General features: G+C 50.8%; 1 protein-coding gene across 1 annotated transcript in view; it reads right to left on the bottom strand.

The window, feature by feature from the left end:
* LOC135820750 (uncharacterized) overlaps window positions 1-7,988 on the bottom strand; it is a 34,355-nt gene that overhangs the window by 18,127 nt on the left and 8,240 nt on the right. The window lies entirely within an intron of this gene.

Below are 7,988 nucleotides of genomic sequence, written 5' to 3'. Positions count from 1 at the left end.
AGTGGGAGAGTGGGAACGAGAAACAAATAAACTGACAACCAGTCACCACCATGAACAATTCTTGAGAAGAGACTGTCAGCAAGGGAGCAAGAAAATGGGCCGCCATTTTTGCGTCATGGTAACCGGACATCAGTATGGTTGCTGACGTCATGGGCACGTTGTGTGCGCTGGGATAAATGTGAGTGGCAACACTGACAGTTGTGCGGCACCATGCCTGCGCCAGGACACAGGGCAGCAGAGACAGTTGTGCGGCGCCATGCGCCCGCAAGGACATGGGGCGGCAGAGGTAGGTGTGCGGCCCCACGCGCCTGCGAGGACAAAGAGGCGGCGGAGACAGTTGTGCGGCACCGTGCGCATGCAAGGGCATGGGGCAGCAGGGGCAGTTGTGCGGCACCATGTGCATTCGAGGACATGGGGCAGCACGTACCCGCGGCGGTGAGCTGCAATGATGCTAGCTGTTAATGAGCATAAACGCTGCGCTTAACAATGCGACACACACCACACACCACACACACTCGCATACTCATACTCCTGCCCATCACTGATGCGCAGCAACTTGTGCTGGGATTCCACCATTCAACAGCTTGCAAAGCTGATGAATTGACCACCACTAATTTTAGCCTGGCCTAGACCACACGGCTGATTGAAGTGGCTTTTTCTGGCATGCTGTGACGAGAATGGTCTTAGAGACTGCTTCTCCCATTCCCGTTGGCTTTCCATTCTCATTTCGTTGTAATTATTTACACTCCTTCTGCCTGTATGCATGCTCTGTATGGTGATCTGGATCATGAACAACTAGTACTCTACACACTATCCATCTTTAGGAACACACTTTATTTCTACACATCCTTATTCTACCCCCTACACTGTACTCTGAACCCAGCAGGGAGTTGAATACGACTCCGTGTATTTGATTCTGAAAAGATGAAGCTGGCCACGACGAGGGTTTCCCCTCAGTTCTTGGTTAGTCTAGAAGGAGTGAGTTTGATTTGTAGTGTCGACTGGAGCTGCTAGTATGCTTCCTGTTACACATGCTAACACATGCACACAGGCACACATGCACGCACGCACCCCCACCCCCTACCCAAACACATGCATACAATCATGTTGATATAAAATTTACACACGACACAGAGCACCACTCATCATTCATTGTAACAGTTTCATGTCCATAGGCAATCATCAGACAACTAATAATTAGTTGTCTGATGATTGCCTATGGGCATGGAACTTTTTAGCTTACAACAAATCTACTTGTATTCGAATGAATATTGAGCACTGTACCGAGGTGAAGGACTCTCATTTGTGATATACAATTTAAAAAATATCACGGATCACGTGAGACTCGGCTGGAGGCCAGTAGGAACACCACCACAAGGATCAAGGACTCGAACCCGGGAACTTGCTTGTCATGACCAATGTTCTAACCATCTGAGCTATGGGACCAACATTGATATAATTCGGGAATTGCGTGTTGCTCCCTATGTGGGAGCTTGCGCTATTCCTGCCGACTTGAATTCTCAGTTGACTGACTCACGACTGCCATTAGGAGCACACGAGAAGTCCATCGAACCTTCCACTTGGCAAACGTGCAAGAAAGCATCACTCCCTGCTCAATCCACAGTGTTCCGGGGAATTCACCCCTCATCAGTTGAGCTTGAGTAGGCTGAGGAAGATTGTGCCAGAAGAGCACCACTTAACGTTATAGTGCTCTCCAGGCACAAACATCACCAGGGATACAAACTTACAGAGACGCTCCGTTTCCAGCTCAACCAAGTATCGCCGAAGTCGCACCAACCTCTTCTTCACGCTGATATAATTGTATAAACGAGAGAGCTTGAAAGCTCAGGGCCCTACACTATGCTATTTTGCCTAGCTCATGATGCATGTTACCGCTGGCGCTCTTCACGCGTGAAAGAGGACACCATTGAATGATTCTTTTCCTCTATCATAGACCGCACAGCTTCCGTGTGCGCAGTTGCAGTAGCACGACGCGAATCAGCATCATCATGCCTCCTATGTTCATTTCGTATTTGTCTCGCCCTACGTTTTCTCTGACCGGCGCTGCCTCTGCCGATCACGCTTATTTGAAGACGACAGGATCTCTCTTCCAAAGTCTCCTGTGACCGGTGATGACTATTCACATCTCGTTTTCTGTGTACCTGCCTGGATGCCTGCTCAGCGGTGTTTTCCTGCCGACGCATCCTATCACGAATTCGAACTATGATTACCCACTTACTTCCTCCAGGTTCAAATGCTCTCTCTTGAAACTACTTCCTCCGTTAACAAAACTTCGTGATGGATTTTGATGGATATTAAAACGCTTTTTAACAGGTCAAGAACAGGTTGTATCGAGTGCAAATCACTGGACGAAGGTAGCTCGTTTCAGCCTTGCCAATGCTTCTTTGATTGCACTCCACTGAACCTGATGTCGCCATCATCCAAGCAAGTTAGCTTTCAAGCTGCGTGATCCGCCGCGGTGGCGATTAATCGTTTCCACCAGGGAGTCGTAAAAATATTAAATTTTACGACTCCCTGGTTTCATCTTCGCTCTCCAGAGCTCCGCGAAACGAGGAGTAAAGGCACAGCCAAACTGATTCCATTTTCTCCGATGGATACTCCTGCCAGCACTTAACGGCAGCAGCTAGCAAGTCCAGTCGACTTTCCTTAGCCACGAAACTCGGGTCAGACTGCAGATTTCTGAAACAATGCATGGTCATCAGCATTCGAATCTGGGCTTTGCACAGGTTGAACAAGAACGTTAACCAGATCAGAATTATTTCATTGTGCCGCGCAATCGGAGCAGCTCCTTGTTCACACGCTCATTGTGTGGGCTCGCTGCTCCGTTCCATCGCTCTTTTATCTATCTCAAACTCAGTGCTAGAGTAGTAGAGAGGCCAAGCAGCGCATTATGCCCTCGGACAAGTGGTATTTCAGTTTCACTCACCATAACTGTCATCACCTATGTTGCCACAATGCAACCATCGATTCCGCTCAGCATTTTGTGAAAGGTCGCTTTCCTTGCATCGTACCTCTTTCATGGCATGCCAGGGAAGGCCGAGAAAGTGATCGCGACTCATTTCACGGCAGTTTGTGCGCAAACCAGTCCTTCAAAAATCCATCACGAAGTTTTGTTTACGGAGGAAGTAACGTCAATTCTAATTGCATTTCCTCCTCGTCTCCCTATTTATAAACTTTTACATAACGCATACGGGATGCGTTTCATGGTACGGTACGGGATATGTACGAGATATGCCGACGCCCTACATGTGCTTTCCCTTCATACAATACAACTGGCATTACGTTACATAACACATACGGGATGTGTTTGATGGTACGGTACGGGACATGTATGTGTGTGTGCGTGCGTGCGTGCGTGCGTGGGTGGGTGGGTGGGTGGGTGGGTGGGTGTGTGTGTGTGTGTGTGTGTGTGTGTGTGTGTGTGTGTGTGTGTGTGTGGGTGGGTGTATGTATATGTGTAGTTGGAGTAGGAAGCACTTTTTTGAGCTCTGCTGGTTCACAAGTTTGCTTAGCTATAATATCCCCAGGGGTGGCCTAGGGCCACCCCTGGCTAGGTTGTGAGTATGGTGCGTGGAGACTTGGGAAGCAATGACGGGGCAACGCCTGATGTTGCCACTTGCAACCCGCCACGTACCCACAACACCTGCGACGGTTTTGCAAACCTCCAGGTAGACCCCCTTGCACGAAGTAGGAGACGGAGAAACGAAGCGTTTGTGTTGAAGTTTTGTACCTGGAACGTCAACAGCTTAGTGGAGAATGATGGAAGCATCGAGACAGCTCGTCACGAAAGAAGCTTGCCCGTCGCGGAAGACAAAAAAATTCAAATTGTTCTTCACCAAATTCAAAATTTGAATTTCTCAGTCGCAGGTCTTCAGGAGACGAAATGGTTCGGCGATCACGAGTATTTGATCAGTGGAGCGTCTGTTCTAAATGCAGGACGCCCCGTCCCAACAGAGCGAGGAATGCCCGCATATCGCGGCGAGGGAGTTGCAATCGTTCTTTTAGGTTTGGCCCAACGAGCGTGGAAAAACGGCGGGTGTCAGTGGCGAGCTGTCAGCTCGCGAGTTGTTGTGGCGAAACTGTTGTTTGGCGATCAGTGGCTGCATGTCATTTCCTGCTACGCTCCAACGTTCGCGAGGCCTCGCCATGAAAAGGAGAAATTTTATGGCGAACTTCGTGATTGTCTGTTATCCATCCCGGAGTGCGATTTGTACGTCGTACTTGGTGACTTCAACGCCCGTGTTGGCAGCAGCCCAGGTCATGAAGAGGACGCATGGAGGCAAGTGCGTGGTCCTTATGGCGTTGGTACCATGAATGAAGCTGGTGAGGAACTGTTGAGCTTTCTATCCATGTTCAACTCTCGACTCTGTAATACGTACTTCAAGAAAAAGGACATTCATAAAGTTACGTGGCAGCACCCACGTTCACAGCACTGGCACTGTATTGATTATGTGATCACTCGGCAGCGGGATTTTCAGCGCTGTACAGATTGTCGTGTGACCGGTCTGCTGAGTGTGGGACCGATCACAAACTTGTTGGGCTAACGTTGTCACTTGGTTGCCGCCGGCGTTTCTACCCGCCAAAGAGCAAGGCCCCTGATCGCCGTCGCTTTGATGTATCCCAGCTCGGACCTGCTGACCCAACTGCATCAGAGGATGATGATTTAGTAAGGCAAGCAACTGTGGCGGAGTGGTACCATACCTCATCCGACTGTTTGCAAGACGCTGCACCAGGGACCTCAGTTCAGGATCAATGGAGTTCACTACGGGACGCCACAGTTAAAGCAGCTACATCTGTCCTAGGCAAGAGTCGCCGTCGTCAGCCAGATTGGTTCTCAGCCAGTTCCGCCACTCTCGAGCCTCTCCTTGCACATCGTAACACTCTATTCCAGAAATCTTTAGCAGATCCATCACCTCTGGTCCGGCGAGAGTTTGTCCGCGCGCGCTCAGCTGCAAGGGATGCTGTACGCAGTGCTAAGGAGGACTGGTTCCGTAAGACTGCGTCTGATGCCGAATCTAGGAAGTTTGGGTGTAAGGCTGTGTGGAACAGCATCCGGGATCTACAGACTGCCCGGCGCGGATTGATTCCCACTAAGTCGTGCCTGATCAAACAGACTGATGGCTCACCATGCTCGTCCGTTGAGGCACATTTCGAAAAGCTGCTGAACCTTCCAAGCGGCTTTGTCCGATCTGAAATTGACTTGGTCCAGCAGCGCAACATCATGGAACACCTGGCCACCCCACCCACTGCTGAAGAGGCCCAGCGCTGCCTTCGCTATCTTACGAACGGGAAAGCTGCTGGAAGCTCCGGCATTCTACCGGAAATGGTCAAATACAACTGCGACCTATTCTATGCCAATCTGTTTAAGCTCATTACCGCGGTTTGGGAGGAGGGCGTAGTACCGCAAGATTGGGTGAATGCTGAGATAATACCGATACCCAAGAAGGGTGACCTCACTAGCTGCGACAACTGGCGTGGCATCGCACTCCTCGACGTCATTGGCAAGCTGTTCGGACGCCTGCTGCAAAACCGATTGCAGAAAGTCGCCGAAAGTGTGCTGCCTGAATCACAGTGTGGTTTCCGGAAAGGTCGCTCCTGCACGGACATGACGTTTGTTGTTCGCCAGGTTGTGGAGAAGTGTCACGAGCACAAATCCAAGGGATTCCTGGTGTTTGTCGATTTGAGGAAGGCATACGATTCTGTTCCGCGTGCTGCACTGTGGATTGTTCTGCTGAAGCTGGGAGTCCCGGAGCAACTGGTCAGCCTTCTGAAGTCTTTTCACGACAACATGACAGCCACGATCATCGTTAATGGTTCCCCCACTGAAGGCTTCCCAGTGTGCAACGGATTGCGCCAAGGGTGTACAATGGCACCAGTCCTTTTCAACTTGTTTGCTGGTGCAGTGATGGAACGTTGGTGCGCACGCGTCCAAGAGCGTGGAGTGTCTGGTTTTCCACTCCGTACCTGTGCCGATGGTCAGCTTTTCAAGAGATCTAAGCGTGGTAATGATATGGTCATCACAGATGGTGAGTTTGCTGATGATGCAGCCTTGTTTGCACCCAGCCACTCGGATGCTCAGCGTATGCTTGAGATATTTGCGGAGGTCAGTGGAGCATTCGGGCTGTCTCTCAACATGGCAAAGACAGTGTTCATGGCTGTTGGGCATCAGATCAACGACAGTGACCGTACCCCGCTAAGCGTACAAGGCAACGCCATCCAGCATGTCAGCCAGTTCACATATCTCGGCTCAGTGGTAACACCAGACGGACGATGCCACACCGATGTGTCCAACCGCATAGCTGCTGCATCTAAGGCCTTCGGCAGCCTCTACTCGTCAGTTTTTCGGAACACTTCACTAACATCCAAGACGAAACAACACACGTACACATGCTGTGTGTTGTCGGTGCTGTTGTACGGGGCTGAGAACTGGACACTGTTGCGTGCCGACATACGTCGCCTTGAACAGTTCCACAACCGCTGCGTTCGTGTCATTCTCGGCATCTCGCGTTCCAAACAGTGGGAGGACCACCTGCCATCTGCCTCGCTGCATAGAATGTGCGCTACAGAGCCAGTTGCTGACATGGTTGCCCGTCGACGGCTGCAGTGGCTTGGCCACATTGCCAGGATGGACGACCACCGGCTTCCAAAGACAGTGTTGTTCTCGTGGCTCCATACTCCACGCCCTGCTCATGGCCCCAGGCGTCGATGGCGTGATGTGGTACGCGATGACCTCAAGGCGTTGGGTCTATACACCGGTTGGTACGACCTCGCAGCTGAACGTGGCGAGTGGATCCAGTCCATTTCGGATGCTATTGTTGCACGGCGCTTACGCCTTGAAACGACAGCCAAGTCAGTGTGTTGTGCGATCTGTGAGCGACTCTTCGCCAGTGAAAGCGGACTTCGGCGGCACAAATGCAGGGAAGAGCGACTAAAGCCGATCCATGAACAGGCCGGTGCTGTGTTGTGCGAAATGTGCCATCGTTGGTTTGCTAGCCGAGGTGGATTTGCTGTGCACAGCTGCTCTCCCAGTCTTGGTGACGCTCCAGTTCCAGAGATTGTTGCACCTCGCCCACCTGATTGCAGCCAATGTCATTACCACTGCCACACCTGTGACCGCTGTTTCCGGAGCAAAGCTGGGCACCGCCGGCACAACTGCAACTCCAACCGCAGAACATGCAGCTCTGGCTCTGAGCGCCGCACCATCCCATGCCCGACCTGCTCTCGGAAGTTCACGCGTCTCCAGTACCTGGCTCAACACAAATGCAAGAAGTAACTCTGCCCTCCTTGCCTCTTTGAGGCACTGCATCACTTTTAGGTGGCAGTTTCAAGGTGTGTGTGTGTGTGTGTGTGTGTGTGTGTGTGTGTGTGTGTGACAAACGAACAAAACCAAACAAACAAACGGAATTAAACCCGCGTGGACCCTGGCTAGCGCCAGACGTTACTTCAGTTGCATAGCTACGGGAATAATTAGATCTACAGCATAATAATTATATGTACGTGCAGTATAGTGTTTTTAGTAGGTCCCCACTTTCCTTACATTTTATCCCATGCATCTGACTTCCCCCGTATATTTGCCAATGCTTGTACCCTGTATCCAGCACTCATAGCCCCCGTGTTATCGTATTTCCGCTGGCCTGGGTTGCTGCACACATGATCACCATCTTAATTCGTCATAGCTACCCAGACCCTATACCTAGCCTTCCCTTGCAGTTCCTCAAACTATCTCACTCTCTTGCTCTCAGTCTGCATGTAATTGTTCGTCCCTCGGTCTCACCCCTCGTCGTTTACACCAATACAAATGTATTCCTCAGCCTACCTCGCCCCCTGACATGCTGTGAATGTCGAGCACGGGGATTCAGAAGACTTTAACAGTTTGAGTAGAGGTTTGACCCTTGGCTAATACAATGATAATAAGTGATGCTTTCATCTTCAACTTCTTTAGTCAAAATATTCGCACAGGATTCTTT

This window comes from Sycon ciliatum, chromosome 7 (assembly GCF_964019385.1).
Source record: "Sycon ciliatum chromosome 7, ocSycCili1.1, whole genome shotgun sequence".
NCBI classification, from domain to species: Eukaryota; Metazoa; Porifera; class Calcarea; order Leucosolenida; family Sycettidae; genus Sycon; species Sycon ciliatum.
Note: the sequence above shows the minus strand (reverse complement) of the source record. Positions and strands in the feature narration are given on the sequence as shown.